The sequence below is a fragment of the Paramormyrops kingsleyae genome, chromosome 5 (assembly GCF_048594095.1).
Source record: "Paramormyrops kingsleyae isolate MSU_618 chromosome 5, PKINGS_0.4, whole genome shotgun sequence".
Lineage (NCBI taxonomy): Eukaryota > Metazoa > Chordata > Actinopteri > Osteoglossiformes > Mormyridae > Paramormyrops > Paramormyrops kingsleyae.
The window spans coordinates 34,936,232-34,958,797 of record NC_132801.1 but is presented as its reverse complement, the minus strand read 5'-3'; the positions used below and the strand labels follow the sequence as shown (position 1 = coordinate 34,958,797).

The 22,566-nt window shown below is 39.5% G+C and overlaps 1 long non-coding RNA gene across 1 annotated transcript; it reads right to left on the bottom strand.

Annotated features, from left to right (window-relative positions):
- Positions 1 to 2,959: 2,959 nt before the first annotated feature.
- Positions 2,960 to 18,703, bottom strand: LOC140591001 (uncharacterized). Its single transcript, XR_011991887.1, has 3 exons — positions 18,599 to 18,703; positions 3,200 to 3,324; positions 2,960 to 3,082 (listed from the first exon to the last, which is right to left on the bottom strand). It is a non-coding gene; the product is annotated as an uncharacterized lncRNA (long non-coding RNA).
- Between the last annotated feature and the right edge of the window lie 3,863 nt (positions 18,704 to 22,566).

Genomic DNA, 22,566 nt, shown 5'->3' with positions numbered 1-22,566 from the left:
GTTTGAATTGAGTGGTTTTGGGGGGGGGGTGTCTCCTGAAGGATAACAGTTGTCAACCTGGACCGGGGGGACATTTTAAAAGAAGGAAAGCTGAGTTCTTATGGGAGGGGGTCTATTAAATCACTAATGAATGGTCACATTTAGTCTGTCTCGGTTGGGTGGGCAGACAATTGGTTTGGGGGTGCACTGTCCACCCCCCCGCCCACCCATATCCATGTCCATGCTTTCTGTCCTTACTCCTTGAACAAATAGAATCTCCACAAATGTATGTCCCTTTTGGCAGTATAAATCAGATATTGATAGATGAGAGATTGTTCTCCCCCAAAACCCCAAGACAGGGCCCAAACAGCTTAGTACTTTATAATTTTAAGCCCTGGCCAATGATGCCAGCATAAATGGGGGGTGTTCCCTGCAGGACAGCGACCCAGGACGCAGCATCACCACCATGGTGAGAGGGAGGTGTGAAATCACCCATCTTTCTTCTAGATGACAGCCGTACACCTCCACCAAAGAGATGTCACCAGAGGCATAGGGGCCAGGGGGGTGGTGGAGACTTGTACTCCCCAATAATTAATTTTGATCATTAGCCCCCCTCCCCAATAAATAGGCCTTATTAAGTTGTGTACAGTACCTTCCGATATTAGATTACCTCCAATGCCCTTGTGTGCAACTGCTACTTGTAACTGAAAACTGATTTTTTTTTTTTAAAAAAAAGAAAAAAAAACCTGACCTTTGTATGTAGTAGAATTTTTATTGTACGTTTTTACTGTAAATATAAATTGTTCCTTTCTCAAATTTCAAATCTAAAAGTAAACTGATTTACTTTTAATTAATAAAATACAAGGTATTTTCCATATGTTTTTCCTTGACTTTTGCTGTTTGGTAAGTGTCAGTACACTATACCTTTCCCTGGTGCTTCACTTGGCCTAGTTATCAGTCAACCAGGACAAGTCGAGTAAAGAAAACAGCAGCAGTAAATATCAGAAAAAAGACTAAGGGAAACCGAAATCAAAGAAAAACAACTGTCAATAAAACTGCCGACAGGCTCCGAGCTGCAGTGTGAAGGTGTCAAAATCTGCCTTCCTCAGAGAGCTGATATAGCAGAATTGCAAGGGCTTCAAAATGCAAAGCTCACAGTTTACAACATACAGAGCAGATTATAATTTATTCGGTGCAAAGAAGATCTGGGCTGGATTCGGATCAGAAGCGTCATGTTACCTCATGGGTGTGACACCCGACAAGGGAAGTGTCTCTGGAGTGACAAGGTCATTTTTATCGTTGATGGACATCTTTGGTATGAATTTTGTACAATATAGAATACAATCCCTTCATATACATTGGTTATCTCCCTAACATCCAGATTAAATCTATATCTTAAGAAGACCTAGCTAATGGTTTTGATTGAGTTATGCTGGCGTATTTTATAGTACAGGCTGTCCCCGGGTTAAGAATGTCCGACTTACAGACAACTTTTACTTACAAACAGACTGCCATAAAGCCTATTACATAAAAAAATTCAGTTGAATATAACGGTTTTTAATAACCAATGCACGCACTACTTTGTGATGCTTGTGAAAACATTGCGCGGCTTCAGCGGTTCGTTGGCTCAAGGTACAGTACAGTACTGTATGTAGTCAGTTTTACTATTATTATCAGTAGCATCATTATTTTTATTATGTGCTGTATTGTTCTTTTCACAATTAACCTACAAATTCGACTTAAAGACAGACTTAGGGAACGGTTCTCATTTGTAACCTGGGGACTGTCTATACAGTGAATTTAAGTTTGTGTAGGTGGCTTTATTGTTTACAATGTAATAACTGTACGGTAATACTGGTGTTTCGGACAGCCAGGTATTTGGCACACTTCAGTGTAAAGACAATGTTTGCTTAAATGCAGGCATATGAGATGGGAATAGCGAGTTCTTACTCATCTGCTGGTCTTGTGCAGTTTTTACTCTTACTGGCCAGCTCTCCCACAGTGACAATGATCAAGAAGACCGCTTACCAAACTGAAGTGCTGCTCACAGGAGAAAAATTGGATAGTATTTCAGGGGCCAGAGTTGGATTTATCCTTCTGTCACACCCAGATGAGGTTGTACGCCTCTTCAAAACAGCCCAATTTGCCGCATAAGAAAAGGGTAAGACACCAAATGTACTGGTGGGTTCAGCTTCCATTCAGTTGTGTTGTGAGTTTTGCTGGTCTTCCATGGTGCAAAAATTAACACTTGACACTCTGACTGATGCATAAGACCACGCATAAGCAAAACATTGACATGCAGCACAGACGCCCTGCAGGGCATAGGCAGTCACGGGCTAGTGGTGGCAGTCGGTGCTCAGTTCTGCTATATCTGCAGAGAAGTGAAAAAGAAAGGGAAAAGGTCATTCAATGAGCATTCCTTATACTTTTCGTTTGATGACCACCTCACCGGTTTGTTTTTGGTCAACGTTTATGTATTCTTTGGAGATTTAAAAGCATCTGATCTAGGAGATGGGGGATCTTGATAGATGAAGGAGTCAGACATCACGCAAGCCCAAAAACACGGTGTTGAAATGAGAGCCCTCAGCCTCAAGCTTTGCCTCATTAATGCCAACCTCAGCAGAGACTGCGAGCTCCATCCAGCATTGCAGTCTGCGGGTTTGAGGAAATCGCAGGCAAGAATGTGGAGAATGACATCATGCTTTGCGTTTACTACCGCCCGCGTTAAATGGGCTTAAAGTGGGATTATCTATGTGCAAGCTGCTCCTGAAACAAATCAGACAAATATTATGGAAATGCAATATGTGAGGAGGAATTGCTGTAGAGTGTCGGCAGGATTTGTGACGGAGCTTGACAAAAGTAACACCGAGCAGTTTTTGGTTGTTTATTTATTTATTTTTTGCTGTGCCAAATCTTTGTGTTGTAGGCGGAGTCAGTGCAAAAAAAAACAAACAAAAAAAAACCAAAAAGCACAGGATGTTTCATGACCTGACATTGTACATGACAAAGGTCCTGAGTCTTGAAATCCGCAGCATAGCTGTAAGACTGCTGAAAACCCAAATCCTTGCTTATTCCTCACACCATGGGCTTGCTGTCTGGAGACCTGATAGACATAAAAGAGGGTGAGAGAGAAAAAGAGAACAGAGAAAGGGAGGAGGTACTCTCTGTTTTCCATTTTTGTTAAGTTCTTTCCTCCAGAATACTCCGGTCTCCGTCATACCTAGCCCGCCCGCGACCTGACGACGACTTGCAGCTGAGCGCCAAGCCTCGGATCCTATCCCAGCATCCCGGCCGCTGTCAGACATGCGTGTGCGTGAGACGTCGCTGGATGTGACCGACACCACTCTGGTAATAAACATGAAGCGCATGGAGAAACCAAGTCAGGAGAACCTCAAAGAAGGTGGGGTGAGATGGACACAGTCAGACTCATGGGGAAAGATAAACCGTCTATTAAGGGAGAGAAGACTCAAAAAAAAGAAGCACGGGAGAGACAGACAATTCGTCTGTCTCTGTGGGAACCATTAGAATAGTCAAGTCCAGTAGTGAATAAAATGTAGATAGACAAAATGCTGCACTCCAATGCTGAAGTGAGAGAAAAAGGAATTAAAAAAAAGTTCTTTCTTGATTATACTGAATAACAATTCTTATTTACTACTTACACAAACTACTCACAGTAGAAACCAATACGCTTTTCGGGGGCACTGCAATTTGACCCCCCCCGCCCCCCCCCCTGGCTGCCTGATTTATCTGATAATGGGTTTGGACCATCCACTGCATTATGTAAAAGCATTATGTAAAAGCTCACAGATCTGTGCTTATGAAATAACATACCACCAACCCCCCCCACCCCCCACCCCCCCCCCCCCCCGCACACACACACACACACACACACACACACCTCGTTCTAATATCTCAAAGACCATGAGGGAAATTTTTTAGTTTTGACTTTAAGAATATAAACATAGTTGATTGATATTACATACTGTACAGAATGCATAATATTAAATTCCTGATTGGCTCTCATGCTGCCCCCCCCCCACCCCCCCGTCTCTCTTCATTGACTCCGTACTGGCAACCACATCCACTGACTTGGCTTTGGTCATCAAGCCAACTCCACCTGAAGACCCTCCACAACATGAAAATAAGCGTGACTTCACACATCTCTTGTGTGCGGTTCCTCGATGGTGGACCAGGCTACCCATTCACATCTGAGCACTCTCAACCTTCAAGAATCACTTGAAGACCCATCTTTTCCAGGAACAGCTCATCCAACCACTGACCTGCTCTATCCACATCTACCATCTCTTGTTTATGGTCTATTGTCAATACTGGATGCTCTTTTATTTTTGTGCTCAGTTCATAAAAACCTAGTCCTCATAGTGTCTTTGAGCTGAATAGCTCTACTGTCTGGTTTTTGCAAGGTTTTGTAATGAATTGTAACTCTTGCTCCAATTCTAGCTAGCACTTGGTACTGGTCACTCCTTGGAAGTGAAGCCTAGTTGCACTTCTACCCAGTTGGTTCCATGACAACTGTTTGCTTGTCAGGTATCACAGATCTGCCACATCTGCATGTCGCTTTGGACAAAAGTGTCAACTAAATAGCTAAATGCAAATGTACATATATTGACTTTTTACATTGTTTCTGCTGTTTCCTTTGACTGTGGCTTCTTTTGCATCTACAGGTGAATATTAGGTGTGCAAATCATAGCAGTATTTGCTGAATTATAAAAATATTCAAACTGGAGTAAAAAAAAACTGTGCCAAAGTAAACGATGGACACATTTATAAAAATTTATCATTCAGCGCTCATTTCCTACCTTAGAAGCCTGTACAGCCCTATTTAAATGTTGTTATTGCTCTAAATATAATATGCACTTGAGAGAGAAGAGACTTCAGCAAACTGTTAATGGGTGCTGTAGACACTGCGCAGGCTGCACTCTGGTGTCGTCTGTCTGGAAATGGGATTCTGAGGAAGTGACACAGAAAGATATGGAGGTTCTGGCGTATCCATATACTGCTGGGGAAGACAGAGACACACTGAGCACTGAGTTGTTTCAGGCTTTCCTGTAGCTATCAGGTACAGTCTCAAGTCACTGAGCATCAAAGCGCTGCACTTCACCCCCCACAGTGGCTGAAGAGCATCACTGCAGCTCAGCTGCGGTAATCTTCAGCCACATGACTCCCCTCCTGTCACTTATCTGGGTCTCACAAAAAATTTTACCTACCCAGATTTGCTGCCACCTACAGGCAATACAGAGGACTGCAGGAACAAAGAAACATTGAAAATCCACTTTTTTAAAGACTAAAAATCAAAGGAAACCCTCAAAATTTTTCACATATTTTCTCAGTGTTTTATTTTTATTTGTTATACTTGTATCACTTAAAATATATTACCCTGTGGTAGAAAAACCAAAATAAGCTGAAAACATGGTTATTCTTGCCCATGATCAAGAGAGGGGTGGCGGTTCTAGGAATAAGAGATGAAGGGCAGACGTGAGAGTAGTGTTAACAATGCTAAGAAGTAATAAAACTCCCTCAACAAAAAATAAATAGAGGCATCAATGAAAGCCCTTAAACAAAAAAGTCTTTGTGTAGCAAAGGAAATGTAGAGGGTAGTAGAGGGTAGAGCCAGAGGAATAGACAGGAGAGTGACTGACCTTCCAGCGAGAGAGGAGGGCAGTCATGCCTTTCATAAGTCACGGCCTGAAGCACAGAACCGAAGGAAAGCAATATAGACAACAAACCATGGGTCCCAAAGCTCATGAATGATAAAAAAGTCCAACTGAGGACATACTGTTTCAACACACTGTATCTGCCCTTTATGTGCTTTCTGACCTTAAAGTCACGCTTGGCAAAAATTTAAAATAAATGCAAGCTACAGTGTTACTAACGATTGATAACGATTAATTCAATTTATGACACGACGGACTATTCCAGAAATGAAAATCAGCTTGTTTTAGTCTCATTTTTGCTGTGAAAGAACTAGCTGCATGAATGTGACTCGTGCCAAAGCAAATAAATTTCATAATACATCATGTCAGTCACTGCTCTGGTCCTGTAAGTACTCACAAGCTTGCTCATGCTAGTAAAAAACGAATGTGGCATTAAAAACAACAAATTAAATCTTTAAGGAATTTCTCACCACAGAAGCAGGTCTATAGAAATATTAGTGAGGAAGAAGTCAGCAAGGTGCAGGTTAGACCATGACCAGGTTCCATGGACCTGGATCTGCATAACGGCCCACATGTAACCTCAGGGATCTTAAAAGCAATACATGATAATATGCTTGAGAACATCATATGAAGATACAGATACATCTGGCTTATGTTCTCCTATTGCAGTGTCAAAACTTATAAGAATGCTCATTTGTTCTGACTGGGCAAGTATCATTTTTCCGGCTTTTTGTCCTCGGAAAAGGTGAAGTGGTGACTCAGCGGGCATAAGTCTAGGGTCACAGGTGCGAATGCGGCCCCATGTCTATGTGCTGAGAGAACATCAGCCAGACAGAAGGGCTACTTCTGTAGACACCATCATCAACTGTGATTCATTAACTACCAAACGAAGCACATAATGGAATATTGTTCTTTCCATATTATCCTTGCTTAAAAAAAGAGTTACAGTTTTTCTTCTAAAAGTGAAGGGCAACAGTCACTGGCCACACTGACGACACAAACCAATATAACAGCATCACCGCCTCGCCATTTTCATGCCATTCCCTGCGCCCGCTTCGTAATGAGTTTGATTAATTGAAATGTTTCTTGCAATTACCACATATACTCTCTGAGGAATCTGGTGAAGTACTGCGTTACCCAGGGGTTAAAACTCCAAAAGGTTCAGGGAAATTTTACTGACACTAGGAGCAATGAGCTGTGATAAATAAGACTGATCGGCTCAAGCTGTTCATCATAAGACAGGTGCAGAAAAGTAAAGGAAAGGACTTCAGAGACTCTCTGGGCACCATCAAGTATTCAAGAACATCGTCAGCAGTATCACTAGTACCATGTATTCGTCATGAAAAAGGCATCAGAGACAAAGAGGAATGTGAATGACTCAGTGGAGCTCTGACTTGCACATTATTATTGAATATACACAATGGAAATTATCAAGAGAATAAAAATGCGTAGTAATTCCTGGGATACCTTGGAACACAGTCATACTTTTCTATTGAGCAAACTATTGAGGAATATTAGCTCTTCATAAAGTTCAATGGCAATCCCACTTACAACTCCTACCTCTGATAAATTGCAATGACAGTAACAAGGAGGAATAATCAATGCAGGTGATTAGGTTGAGGTCTTGGGATGATTAAACATTGGCTTCATGGATTATCAATATTCAATAACACACTGAAGTGGTCATCCAGTTAAAAGTGATTTAGCCAAATGAATCGTAATCTCATTGTTGTTAAGGCTTCTTCACACCATGCTGTCGAAGCATTTTACTCCATGATAGTCTTCCAGCGGTATCTCAGTAATCACACTAAATAATACTCATTACTGATTAAATGCTAACTCAACACACCAAGTTTACAAAGGTACAAAATAAAAGTACAGAAACCCCTTACCATAGTCAAAAAGACACATGAGTGCCCCCCCCCCCCCCCCAACAGGGCCCATTACAAAACAGCTGCCCAGCCCAGGCAGTAAAACAAATGCGTTAAAAGAATCATCACAGCCTTTTGCACGTCTGGCTAGATGATGATACTATAGTAAGTGGGACAACAGAAGAATATGAACTAAAACCACAAACAAAGGCAGTGCAAACCAGACTGCAATGGAAATACATAATTTAATTCCTCACAAGTAAGATATTCTTTCATCTCCCCATCAATCTCACATGCTGTTTATCCAATTCAAAGTCAGTCTAGATCCTCAAACATATTCAGTTCTTAATTTTATACAGATTTCCTGAGGAAAAAAAGCATAAATGTATATTAAATGGTAATCTAAGAGTATATGATCTTACTTGATACTTTGAACTTGTTACTTTGATCATACTTGTTACTTTTTTCATGGCATGATAATGCTCGTACATTCAATTTCAGCATTTATGTTTAAATATCCTAGCTGTCTATAAAATTACAAGGAGAAAGAAGCCCTCATAGGGATTTTGTAGTGTGGAGGGTGCAGTATGATTGGATTTAGTCATCAGACAAAATAATGCATTTTACTACTCATACATTTTTTTGTAAAGATCTCATGGTTTTTTTTTTTTCAATTCACTGCAACAATTGAAATGAGAAAATGTTTCAAATAGCATATATCCACAAGGCAGTCATGCAAATTCTCGTACAACAGTGCACTTACATTACTCATTCAGGCTAGGTTATAGATTGAATTACGTGCTGACGGGGCAGGTTTGAGGCAGAACCATGAAGCCTGCCCTTGGGAGGGACTAAAAAGAGAGGATGTATGAGGGGGGAGAAGGGATTCAGCTTTTACCAAGTAGGACAAAACCATAGACTTGACTAACATGATGTGTTTTCTCTTCAGCACAGCTGGGAAAATTCTTTCAGCCCACATCAGTCGGGAAGCAGGGCTGCTTTTCGGCATATCTTTAGGGAGAGAGTAGCTGCTAACTCATATCTTCAATAATTAAGAAAAATCACAAAATGCACGTGGGTGAGAGATCGAGCTTTTCTGCAGAAAACTCCTCCCACTCCCTGCTGCCTACATTAGGACTAATGTACAGAGAATTGTAATTCATGATAATTAAGCATTTTGACCATTTGAGGCGTCACTGATGATGCAAGTTATATGCTCTAGTTTGTATAGCCACTTTTATATGTATATAAACATACAAAGACGCACAAATACATATATTCGCTCAAAAATGATGTCTTATTCCCATTTTGATTGTCTGATAAAGTGAACGGTTGAAATGTTGCTTTTTCAATCTCATGTATCCAGTCTATGAATTATTTATTTATATGGTGCATTTATCGGCTTCACCGGTATAATTATAAGCTTGTCTGACTGACTGCCCTTTCCATGACACCCTTATCTAGCTGGGACTGTGTAGCGAAGAAAACTAAAAATACTTTTTAAGGCGCCCGCATTTGCATGTTTTTCGATGTTGTAAGCCATGGGCCTCATTCATAATACGTTCCTGATCTTAGATTGTGTGTATGGTTAAATCCTTGCCAAAGTTCAGATTTATAAAAATAGTCTTTGATGTAGAAAAGTATGTTAGGTCCGGACTTGGCGTACACACTTTTACTTGGGGTACGTTGGGGTACAAGAGCCGACATGTCATCTGCTGCCTGATTCCACATAATATTAATAATAACTGTCAATGCCAACATTGTCCTTGTGTGTTATTTTTTATAATACCAATAGTTGTTTCATTTTAGTTATTATTTGTTTTTTTCATTTTGCATTGTTTGGTATAAATACTTGAAGGTAACGTGGTACTGTTGTTGTTTCACAATGTTCAAATGTTTTTGATAAAGGGGTGTATGCTGAAGTACATGGAATATATGGTTTTGTTTTTTATTGTGGTGCTGAATTGGATACTGAAAATCGTGAAATTTTGCTGGTATTGGTACCGACTAACGAATTTCTGATATTGACATCTTTAGAAGTAACACCTCTGGAAAGTCTCCCAAACAGCATTCCTGCATGTATCTGCACCTCTGCCAACGGGACCTTGATTTCCGTCTCGCTAACATTGTACTTTTTGCAGCTTGCCATTATCAAGTAGACGATTTGGACTTTAATTCAAGCTAATTTATATGCTAATGATATTACTAAGTAGGTGTTTCAAAGGTGGAGCTCTAAAACCATTCAGCTGCGCACAATTTAATGATCATTTGCGATTTATAGATTGCACATCTGGGAGACATCATACGCACATTGTGTGTACATTCATTTTCTCTGAATTCAGAAATGATCTTAGATCAAATGAAGCCCCAGGCTAGCTAACACAGTATTGAGAACTGATGCACTGGATGTTGTTATGCATGAGAAGCCATGATTTTGACGAGTAGTTTCCAGATTTATACCTCTTAGCTACTGGGCCAAAATCAACCAAACATTGTAGCAAAATCTAAATGAAACATTTTATTAAAATTATTTGAAGGCCCCCTCCACAACGCTGACCAAGGTAAGTGGGAGAAAACTGGATGGATGGATGGATGGATGAATGCATGGATTGATTGATGGATAAAATTGTTTAAATCATGTTAACGTCCATGTGAAAAAGCATTTTACAGAACATGTAAAAACGCAGCAATGGCCATATTACATATGACAAAAGAATAATAAGAATCACCAGTAGCCTAATAATTCATTGTATTCCCTACATCCAGGAAGAGGCCTACATATGGTTTTAGCACCAGTCCACCACTAATGCCCCAGACACTTTGGTATGCAAGCCAATAACTCAAAAACCATTTGACAGATCTTTTTCCACCTTTGTTAAGACATTGTATGGGTGAGGAATTAAAAATGATTCAATTTTGAGACAGATCGCCTCAAAATTGATGCAACGTCCCATAGTGATAGCAAAAAAAGGCATTGATATTGTTAAAGTTCAGAAAGTTTTTCAAGCATCTTCGTAAAACTTCGCAGCAGCATTATATGGGTGCCAAAGTGGAATTAATTCCATTTTTACTCAGATCACCCCAAAACTGAAGCAACACCGCTTAGTGGCAGCAAGGTAAGGGTGAAAGCAAAAGACATTTGACCTTGTGAATGTGATAAGTCAAAACATATTTGATGGATCTTATTACTGCTTCACAAACACATTACATGGTAGCTCTTTAAATTAAGGCCCCCTTTTGCCAATTGTAAATGGTAGTAACTCATTAATAAAAACTGTTATAACTTGTTTAAAATTGTCTATTTTAAACAAGTTATAAAAAGTTATTTACAAAGTGTTATAACCTAATTAATAACCAGATTATAAACCATTCATAAACCCTTTATGTGGGTAGTCTTATTGTAAAGCGGCACCCATTATATACATGAAGATCTATACCTGTTTTCATTTTCAGACAAAAATTAGGTCGCCGTTGTAGAAATTGGAAATAAAAACTCGGACAATTTCTCACAAACTGTGACGCACGTCACTCTCTTTTATTAACTCGCAGCAGAAAACGCGCCTAAAGCAAAAAGAGAAAAGGAAGTATCTTACCCGGAACATCCCATCACGTGAAGATGAGCACCGATTCTAATGGGTCAATCACAACCCGGGTTAAGGTACAGATAATCAATTACAGATTAGGTATCAAGCCTTCATGAACAACATAGACTTGATAGTATGGTGAATTATGCTCAATAACTATAATGTGAAGTCGCCACACCGTGCTGTTTCACAAAGGAAGAAAACAGCAGATGTAAAAGACTTTTGGCCTTGTGAACACAGTAACTCTAAAAGAATTGCAGTTATCTTTTTCAAACTTTGCAGCCACATTGTAGGAATGACAAATTGAAAATGATCAGGTCATATTTTAAGACAGACTGCCCAAAAACTGAACGAGCACCACACAGTGATAGCAAAAAGAAAGGGTAGTTTCAGTACTTTTATCTTATTAGCATAATAACTATTTGACAGATCTGTTTCAACCTTTGCAGACATGTTGTAAGGGAGAAGATCTGGACATGATCAAACTGTGAGACAAATTGCACTAAAAATTGAAGCAACATCACATAGTGATAGCAAAGGATAAGCCAGCCTAGACATTTGATCTTGACAGCATGGTAACTTAAAGTTAAATATAAAAAACTGTCCAAGGCCCCTTCAGACCTTCGTATATGCCAGTGGTATTTAAAAAAAAATGAAAATTGAAAGAGCCCTGTAGTGTGTTGTATGTGGATACTATGTAGCTTATTTGTAGAGGATTCAACTGGTCCATTAACTTCAGGGGTCTAGAATTGTGTTTCTCAGTCACTGGTCTATTGTGGGCTATGGAACTGTGGCAGCGAAATACAGTTCAATCCATAATGGGACACTACATGGACGCCAACTCAATTGACACCTAGAAAGATTACCCAGGTAGCAAAATTTACTGAGTGGATAGGTCAGGGCAATATAAATGATATATAAACGTGTCATCATATAAAATTTAAGCAATAAGAAGATGATCAACTTCTTGAGCACACATCAAGCTATCACATCAGAGAAACTGACATAGTTCCAACCAATCAAATAGTAGCCTTTTAAGAACAAACAACCTAGACACAACTAACATACAGCAAGTTTGACTGAGTTAAGCCTGCCACTGTTCTGTTCTGGTAACATAGGCTACGTTCACACTGCCATGCTGAAGTGACTCAAATCGGATTTTTTGCCTTAATGTGACACAGATATGATCTTTTTAGGGCTGTGTGGACACGCAAATCTGATCTTTTCAAATCAGATTTGTGTCACTTTCATGCGTGGTACTAAATCTCATATGTATCCGATTCATGTGGCTTTTTGCTTATACGCATGCGCCAACATGATCAGCCTGCACCTGCAGCGCGGGAAGGTAAAAATGGGGGAGAGCTGCGATAACAGTCAGTGGAAGGATGGAGAAGTTGGGGATTTAATTGATATTTGGGGAAATGAATCTGTTCAAGTTAAACTGAAAGGAACCTATCGTAATAGAATAGTAATTGAAATAATTGTCAAAGAAATGGCACAGCGCGGACATAAACGAACGTGGCTACAATGCCAAAGGAAAATAAAGAGCCTGAAGTCAAAGTTTAAGAAGGCAAAAGACTCGAATCCGCACAACGTGCCAATTTTACGAACAACTTTTTACTCGAGTAAAAACGCATCAATGTGCGCATGCGTGACGTTTCGGAGGACCGATGCGTTCACATTACGGTCAGATACAGGTCACTTAATTGTGGTTATGAATGTGAACCGTCAAGATAGACAAATCCGATCTAGCTACATAAAGGATATATTATGTTTTATGTATAAACAAGGAAAAAAATATTGGCGGTGGTGGTGCATTTTTTTGCAGTTTAAAGTCCGATACACAAGACTGGTACGTGCTGTGTAATCTCTGCCGAAAACTTGTGCCAACTAAAACTGGAAATGCTGCGAACTCATTTCACCATCTGAAGCATTGCCATCCAGTAGAACATACAGAATGCAAGCGCTTATATTTACAAACACTAGCACACGGCTGCCAACTCTCCCATATTAAGATTGTAATTTTTCCTCCAAATTTTAAGGTTCAGTCAAACTGTTATATTAACTATCGATGAACCGAATACTCGGTTGAAACGAGTATCCGGTAGGAATGCGCACTTATATGCATGATTCATACAAGTAAGACGTGATCTTACGTGATACTTTTGGTTGCATTTATGGCCACATATGGACTCCATATCCTGGTGCAACATGCTAAACACACATGGTGAATGTAAATCAAAAAAATAACAAACCGCACGCTTTCGGGTTAAACCACGCCAACCTCCGATATGAATCCCACCCAACAGCGCTGTCAGCAATTAGGATTTCCACATTTAATCTGAAGAAATACGGACAAATCAAGTCCCATATTGCTAAAAAAACGAGACACAGCATTTTATTTTTCACTTTCGGGATGGTTCTACCAGAAACGTCTAACCTGATTCATAGAACAAGCAGCAGAGAAAAACACCTACAGCAAGACACCGTACTGTGGGCGCCCTGCCTGTTTTTCTTTTTTTTGTGTGTGTATGATTTATATATCATCGCTATCTAATAAAAACAACGTATCCCCAGAAATCTTTCAAGATTGTGAAAAACGCATTTGCTCTATAACTATTTTAAGAGATAAACAAACAAACAAAAAAACGCACTGATACACCCTTAACACCACAAATAGAAATCATTTTTACACAGAGGTTAGTGAACGGTTTAAGGTTTTCAGTGGATTTAAGTGGATTGCTGTCAGCAAACTTGGCCTTACGTGATTTTATCATGTGTTCTACAGGCACAAAGTTGGTTCCTCACGCTGTTCACTATATTCTAAGAGCTCTGTAGGTTATCGACGGCTAGTTTAAATATTTGGACATACATAATCAGAGCTTTGTCTTACTATTTTACCTAGCTACCAATGTCAAATTATTAAAATTAGCGATATAACGTAATCCATACAAACGGCTATCATGAATGTAAATGTTAACTAGTACAAGCAAACTACAGCGCTAACTTTCTTCTGCATGTTTCAAGTGACAGCTCTCGGAGTTGGGCTGCACAGTTAATCCTTTCTGAATCGTGATCTGGATTCATACCCTTATGCGGTCTTATCTCCTCAATACTTATGCGATCTCATTCTTACAAGACAATGATTCTGCCATGTTTGCATTAGTGTGGAGATCCGTTGGATCAAACCAAGTGCTCCTTTTTTCTCCCTAAAAGCTTCATCAATAAATTACAAAACTGCGTTACACCACATGACAGGAAGCGGGTACAGAAAACGATTTATGATAAATGAAAAAAAGAAAAACACAATTCATATTTTATGCAAAATATTGCTGCCATAGTTGATGCTCTGCCAGTGTGGTGAGAGATACACAGTTTTTGATTGTATCCAATTGAGATTCTCAATTAAATGGATGACTTCATATAACAACTTTTCATTGGTCAATTAGATGTCAAATGTTATCAGTAGACAAATGAGAATGGGTGTATTCCATCTATAGCAAAAAGTAACAATTATCTAAAAGTGGGCTCACATGGTTTTCATCAGACAGCAGTGATATTAAAATTCTATTTCAGTTTGCAGTCCATTCAATTTCTCTCATCTTTCTGAATCTATAGATTTAAGGGCATTTTAAAGGGACCTGTAAGCAAAAATGAAGCCTTGAAGTAAACAAATAATGAATTGAACTGTATTGTGATAATTATCAACATCGACTAACATTAAAAAATATCATGATATAATTTGATACCACATTTTATGCCTCCAGGGTGTCAACACGATGATGAATAGCTTGGAAGGGTTGTGAAGTCATAGTGTATATATGAAAAAAATACTCTGATTTTTTGGTCTGCCTGCAAGACAGAATTGTATGAAGAGGACATTATCACCAGGTCAATTAGATCATTAATATAATTCCATAGTCACACTGATACTGTAAGGAGCCAACAAGGAAGTTGTCATCCTGGAAATGACTTTGAGGCTAAGCGGTGTAGGTAAAGAATTAGAAGGTACTGCTATAGATTGCAAGAAGAAAAGTATTTTAGGAGACAGGTAAAACCAAAGGTTTACATCAGAATATCTCCAGAGCACTGTGATTGCTGCAATACAATACGCTGAAAACTCAAATGCTTTCAAAGAGTTGTAAAACAAAGTCACACACATTACACAAACACATTTCAAATCCCCACATACACAGACCAATATTATTACATAATTCTTGTTTTAGTGAGAATAAAATGATACCTCAGTACCTCATTTTTTTTTTCATCAGGAAGCATCTAGCTTTCTGGGCCACCTTTGAGGGTGGGGGCTGCATATCCGATTTCTTTTTCCTACTCCTGTCTGCCAAAATGTGTTTCATATTTTTAAATTAAGTCCTGAAACAGGGAAGTTGTATAAAAGAGCAAATATTACATTTTGTATTTGATTTTCATCAGTCATTCACTTATATGCTGAACATGGTCGAAATTGAATTGAATCAAAGCTGCATTTGATGTAGTTTGAAATGCTTTGTTTTTTAGGTACCTGTTTTCTTTCAGGGTAAAATCCTGGATTCAATGAACAGTGCAGCTTCAGGAAAACATGCAGGTGGTAAAATTGGGCCAACTTGATGTGCAAGCGGCCCAGTGCACAGTTGAATAATGTTATGTAGCAGGCACGTGCAGAAGGGGGGGGGAGGGTGCTTGAGCACCCGTCCCGTTCCTCCAGGATGCCTCAAGTGCCCTTTTCTTGGGTTTTTTTCTTTGTTGTTGTTGTTGTTGTTTTTTTTTTTTTTTTTTTTAAATATGTATGTGCGTATGGAGCCCTGTCTTTGCCCCTCAACAATAAAATGTAACTATTAATCTCAATTTTGCTAAATAAAAGGATCTGGCTTGCATCAGTCACATGACTGCCATTAACCAATGCTCGCCCTTGAGGGCAGAGCCCGCTCGTTACGAGCCGGGTACGAGCTCGCAAAGTGCACGCGCATTTTCTGCAGGCTGGGTGGTGCGGAGCTGGCGGAGAAGCAGGCAAATTAATTGGAAGGTGCAGACTGCAACAAAACAGTAAATAGGGTGTACAGCGCACACTATAGTCTATAACAACAAATGAATTTAAATAAATGAGCGTGCTGTTTGTGCAACAGCGCGACAAACATTACCTGTCCTTTTATGAACTGCACAAGTTGTGGTGGTCATTAACTGCTAGCTAACTGGGTAAGGTTGTTACAAGGGGGTCTGTAGCTCTGCCCACCGTTTTAGGGAACATGTTTTGTTTTTAAGTAAGTTACAGGACTTTTCCCTTCTTTTCTGGAGGGATTTTATTTCACTAAAAATGATCTAATATGGATATCCACATAATTCCATATTAGATTCGTCATGAATGTGAGTTGTTGTTATTCAGCCTGTTCTATCTTTTTTAACTTTGAGCACCCGCCCCTTTAAACGTCTCTGCACAGCCCTGTTATATAGTGTCCCAGTACCAATGACTAGCCTCCGTATATACACTCACCTAAAGGATTATTAGGAACACCATACTAATACGGTGTTTGACCCCCTTTCACCTTCAGAACTGCCTTAATTCTACGTGGCATTGATTTAACAAGGTGCTGAAAGCATTCTTTAGAAATGTTGGCCCATATTGATAGGATAGCATCTTGCAGTTGATGGAGATTTGTGGGATGCACATCCAGAGCACGAAGCTCCCGTTCCACCACATCCCAAAGATGATCTATTGGGTTGAGATCTGGTGACTGTGGGGGCCATTTTAGTACAGTGAACTCATTGTCATGTTCAAGAAACCAATTTGAAATGATTCGAGCTTTGTGACATGGTGCATTATCCTGCTGGAAGTAGCCATCAGAGGATGGGTACATGGTGGTCATAAAGGGATGGACATGGTCAGAAACAATGCTCAGGTAGGCCGTGGCATTTAAACAATGCCCAATTGGCACTAAGGGGCCTAAAGTGTGCCAAGAAAACATCCCCCACAGCATTACACCACCACCACCAGCCTGCACAGTGGTAACAAGGCATGATGGATCCATGTTCTCATTCTGTTTACGCCAAATTCTGACTCTACCATTTGAATGTCTCAACAGAAATCGAGACTCATCAGACCAGGCAATATTTTTCCAGTCTTCAACTGTCCAATTTTGGTGAGCTCGTGCAAATTGTAGCCTCTTTTTCCTATTTGTAGTGGAGATGAGTGGTACCCGGTGGGGTCTTCTGCTGTTGTAGCCCATCCGCCTCAAGGTTGTGCGTGTTGTGGCTTCGCAAATGCTTTGCTGCATACCTCGGTTGTAACGAGTGGTTATTTCAGTCAAAGTTGCTCTTCTATCAGCTTGAATCAGTCGGCCCATTCTCCTCTGACCTCTAGCATCAACAAGGCATTTTCGCCCACAGGACTGCCGCATACTGGATGTTTTTCCCTTTGCACACCATTCTTTGTAAACCCTAGAAATGGTTGTGTGTGAAAATCCCAGTAACTGAGCAGATTGTGAAATACTCAGACCGGCCCGTCTGGCACCAACAACCATGCCACGCTCAAAATTGCTTAAATCACCTTTCTTTCCCATTCTGACATTCAGGAGATTGTCTTGAAAAGGACCACACCCCTAAATGCATTGAAGCAACTGCCATGTGATTGGTTGATTAGATAATTGCATTAATGAGAAATTGAACAGGTGTTCCTAATAATCCTTTAGGTGAGTGTATGTCACACACTTTACCCAGACCTGATGGGTGATTTTTAAAGCATATTTCTCGACAAAGGCGTATAGACATTTTCTGCATTTAAAATGAATAATTCTTAGTGAACATGGAAAGAATTCAAATAGCTTGAGGAAAATAAAATTGTGCGAATGAAACAGAGCTTCATCGACACGCTACAGAGCGAACTGTACTGTACGTGTCTCTAGTGTTAAGCTCCGTGCTTCCGGGGACAGGCTACGGATTGAACTCTGATTGAACGAGTGGTTAATGAGTAAATGTGAATGGAATCGATAATATTAAGGTGTAATGTTCTTTACGACCACGTGATGTCAGCATAGTCTCAAAAGAATCGCTAGGGAGAGAGAAAGCCAAGAAATGAATTTCGGAAACGGTAATGATCATATACATCAAATGTAGTTCATTTGCTTGTACATGTAAGATGTCCCTTTTTGTGGGACTTCCTCGGAATTTTTTCATGTTCAGGTTATAACAAACAAATTGTGATATCCAATAAATAAATCCATAAATAAATCCACCGGATTTCCACTTGCTTATACCTTACAAATGCAGCATAATGCAATTTAGCACCTTTTAGTGGCCATAACCTTAACAAACCGACCTGCTGAGCATCACTGGCTGTCAGAATAAAGGAAAAACACTGATGAAACCAATAATCCACTCCCAAATGTGCGACGGCACCCAAATAACATAGTTTACATTGAAGTTTAACATGCCTGACCTGTGAGACTCAGTTCACCGTGGACCACCCCCTTTTACTTTTTTGTTTCTGAAATCTTACCTGCATTCTGTCTGTCATTGGCTTTTTCTCACACAAATTTTGACTACAGCATAGTCATTTACGAGGTGCAGTTTTTGATATTGCATTCTGGGATAGCTTGATGAGAAGGGCACCAGTGGTGTAAAGTACTTGAGTAAATGGACTTCGTTACTGTACTTAAGTATTTTTTTGGCTACTTTGTACTTGTACTGAGTATCAAAAATATAAGCAACTTTTACTCTCTACTCCACTACATTTGTGACTGAATATATGTACTCTTTTCTCCACTACATTTGAACGGACGCTTACCGTTACTCGCTACATTGTGATTGCGTGCGACAAGTCAGGATCTTTATCTACCACGGCTAATTTCTTCAAGTATGTCTGGCTGCAGCCTGCAGGAGGGCGGGGTTGGACATCCAACCCCGCCCACATCCAACCCGGCCCATTCGTACCGCGAAAGCCACGCCCTTGTCCAACACGTCTTAAAGCGGAAGCCAAAGCGAACTCGCAGAACGGAATCGTTGTAGTACCTGTTATGTCATTAAGTTAAAAATCTTTAGTATCCCAGTGTAATAACAGTGCTATCTATTATTTATTATTTTGTTTGTTAATGTTTCTGCTAGACACACTATTGACTGTCAATTACTGCACAAAGATTTTACTGTGGGACCCGCATGGTTGTTTGTGGTTGTTTTGCTGCTGGTTAAACGTTTCCATCAGTTAGCTGACTATCTAGCCGACTCACTACCAAAACTATGGTAACTAGGTAAAGACCTTCTTGCTGATAATATAGCTTCCATGTAGTTAACAAGACTTGACACTTAAAGACTTTGTGCGTCATCAGATATTACTGTCTGCTCAAACGACTGTTCAGCTTGCTTCCTATGGGTTACTAGTTATTAGCTAGTTAGCAAAGCCACTGTGGTAGCATCCATTAAGGCTGTGCGATATAGCAAAAATATTTTTATCATGATCATATCAAACGATATTGATAATTATCATGGTGTAATTCAAGTCATTATTTTATTACTAGGAGTGCTCCATTTTTGCTTGAAATACCCTTAAGAATTGCCCTTAAGACACCATTAAAGTCAGCTCTGAATTTGTTTTTTTATTAGTTTTTTTATTGTTTTACCTTTTTTTTGAACATTTGAGTTTGACTGAGACTGACTTTTTGTTCTATTTTCTTCTTCTGCCATTTTGAAACATTGAGGTGTTCAATTTAATGTCTATATTAGGAAATAAAGCCTCATAAATAAATAGTTCCTTGTTTTCCACATTTCTTGGTGTTCTTTGAGCCTACATTCAGTACGAGTAAAATACTTAAGTTCTTTTAAAATTGGATACTTTACGACTTTTACTCAAGTCTTATTGGAATTGGTGACTTGTAACTTGTAATGGAGTAATTTATACAGTAAGGTATCTGTACTCTTACTCAAGTATGGTTTTCAGGTACTCTTTACACCTCTGAAGGGCACTATATACATACATGCATGTCATTTAATTTTAGCTGAACTGAATTATCCTAAATGCAGACATATTCTTGTGGTTTTTAAACTGCATAAAACCAAACCCCGCACCTTCCATATAAGGAGGGTAACAAGCCATGTCTGAAACACCCGCTGGAAGAATGACACAAAAATGACCGAAGCCTTGTGCCACACATTTAAGCCAGAGCAACGGCTAATTGATACCTATGGCTGGGGTATACTATAAGATAAAAGTATTTTTGGACCCTCAGCCTTTTCATTTCTAACATACACTGATTCAGACAATAATGCCTAGAAAATAATAAGCCTGTTGAATTGGACGAAATATACAAAATAATAACACATAAATAACATTTGCATAACATGTATAGAAACACACAAATTTATGAAGAGATACAGTACATGCATTATGAGAAAAACCTGTTGAGTGATCTTAAATTGCAAAACATGGGTGAGATTCTAAACAATATTTTATGGAAGGATATTAGGTGTGCAATATACCATAAGGACTCCAGCATGCATTAAATTGTTATATAACTGCAACAATTTAGCTAATTACAGTTCATGTTCCTTTGCATAAAAAATATCTTGTATCGATACTTTCAAAATCTGATTCAGTTTATAGTTCTCGCTGGAGTCATGATTAAATACAGCGGACACAATTTAAACACTCTCTTGTACTGATTACAAAAATAAGACATACCAGAGGGATTAATCTATTACATGGTAGCTGTCAAACTGTTAAACTCGTTCTTAACAAATATCATTAATCATTTATAATATAAATATTTTGTGTCATCTGCTAATGAACTTCAAAGTCTCAGGAGGGAGTGCGGTCCGGAAGGGTAAATTAATTCATTCTTATGAACAAATGATTATAGAAAAATACTGGATATTATTGTTGTAGTCCCAATGCCTGTTTTCAGTCCAGCATGGGGGAGGGGGGAGCAGGGGAACACTGGATGCAGTGCTGGGCCAGCGCGGGGCACACTCCTCCCGCAGTCACTCTAAGATTACTCTGCATTGTACGATTCCAACAGCATTCAGCATTATTAAAGCATGTTATCATTTCCAATTACTTAACTTCGGATGTAGAGCAGCAAGAATGCTCCCATCTGGTGTTTTGTGGCAGACATCCCATTCCAGTTCATTGAAGTCAGTTTACACTGCTTCCGGCTTTCAGCGATGGTGACTTTCCGCTCCAATCTACCGTCTCTGATCTAGTGGGCTGCTTTCAAGATAGCAGGCGCGCAATCGGGAGGCTGCAGCGTATACATTTTAACATTCATCTGGCGATCAATATGATCAAGTGTTTTTCAGTGAGCTTCAAAATTTGTCACCTGTCTTTCTCAGTTTACCACGTCTCCACTCTCTCCCCACAGCACACATTCCCCCAAGTCTCCGAATCTCTTTTGCAGCTCACTGAGCTGAATGAAATATCTTTCCAACTTAATGATTTTTTTTTCCATGTGGGAATGTTGCCATGGAAACAGCGATTTCCCTCACCCCTCCTCCCCTCTGCAATGGGAGCTGTCCACTTGGCAGTGGTGCTAAAATTTGCTAATTGCCATGTTTGTACATCACTTGTTCATGTTTTTTTTGTTGTTTATGAATTTTTTTGTTAATGCATTATGTTAAACAGCATGTCAGCTTTTACACTGGATAATTCTTTCAGAAAGCATCTGTGCATCAGAGCAAATTTCCCTGTTGTCAGAATAAATGTATACTAATACTCAGCCTGTGTTTCCCCATTAGTAACTGATATTAAGTTAGCAATAATGCATTATAGCATATGCTAAATGTTTATATGAGAGGAGATATGTGAGGCGCGGAGAATGACTGAGAATTAAGTCAAGAACAGAATTTAAATGAGTAATGTAAAAACAGACATTCAACAGAAATTTCACCCATGCATCATAGAGCTGAGATGAAAATAAAGATACTTTGAGTTATGGGCTGTGTGTTTGCCCCATGGTATTTGTATTTACATCAAGGCAGCAGCCCTCATGTTGTCATTGGCTAATTTATGCATCATCAGCCAATGGGTGACAAGGGTTGTACTCCAACCAAAGGGCCAATTAAAGGTGCAGAAGGACAATCACCTTGGTGCCCCCACCATCCCACGGTAGGTCACCATGTGTCCAGAACATTTGTGATGAAAGACGGACAGCACTCTGAAAGCCCCAGAGTGAGAAAGTGAGAATATGAGAGATCAAACAAGTGTAACAGAAATGACAGTCAAGAGACTGAGACAGCTGTTTCAGAGAGTTAAGCAAAAAAAAAAAGAAAAAAACATAAAGAACACCTCAAGGGGGTAGAGAAGAAAATAAAGAGAACACAGTAGAGACAATGAATATTATGGGATGGGCCATAGGGGAGTCACTAATTTATAATGAAAAATGTGTAGCAAATGCAATAACAGTTCCTTACGTTAAAGCATTATAGTATTATAATACATTATAGCAATAAACACGGACATAAAAGGTCTTCTGCAAA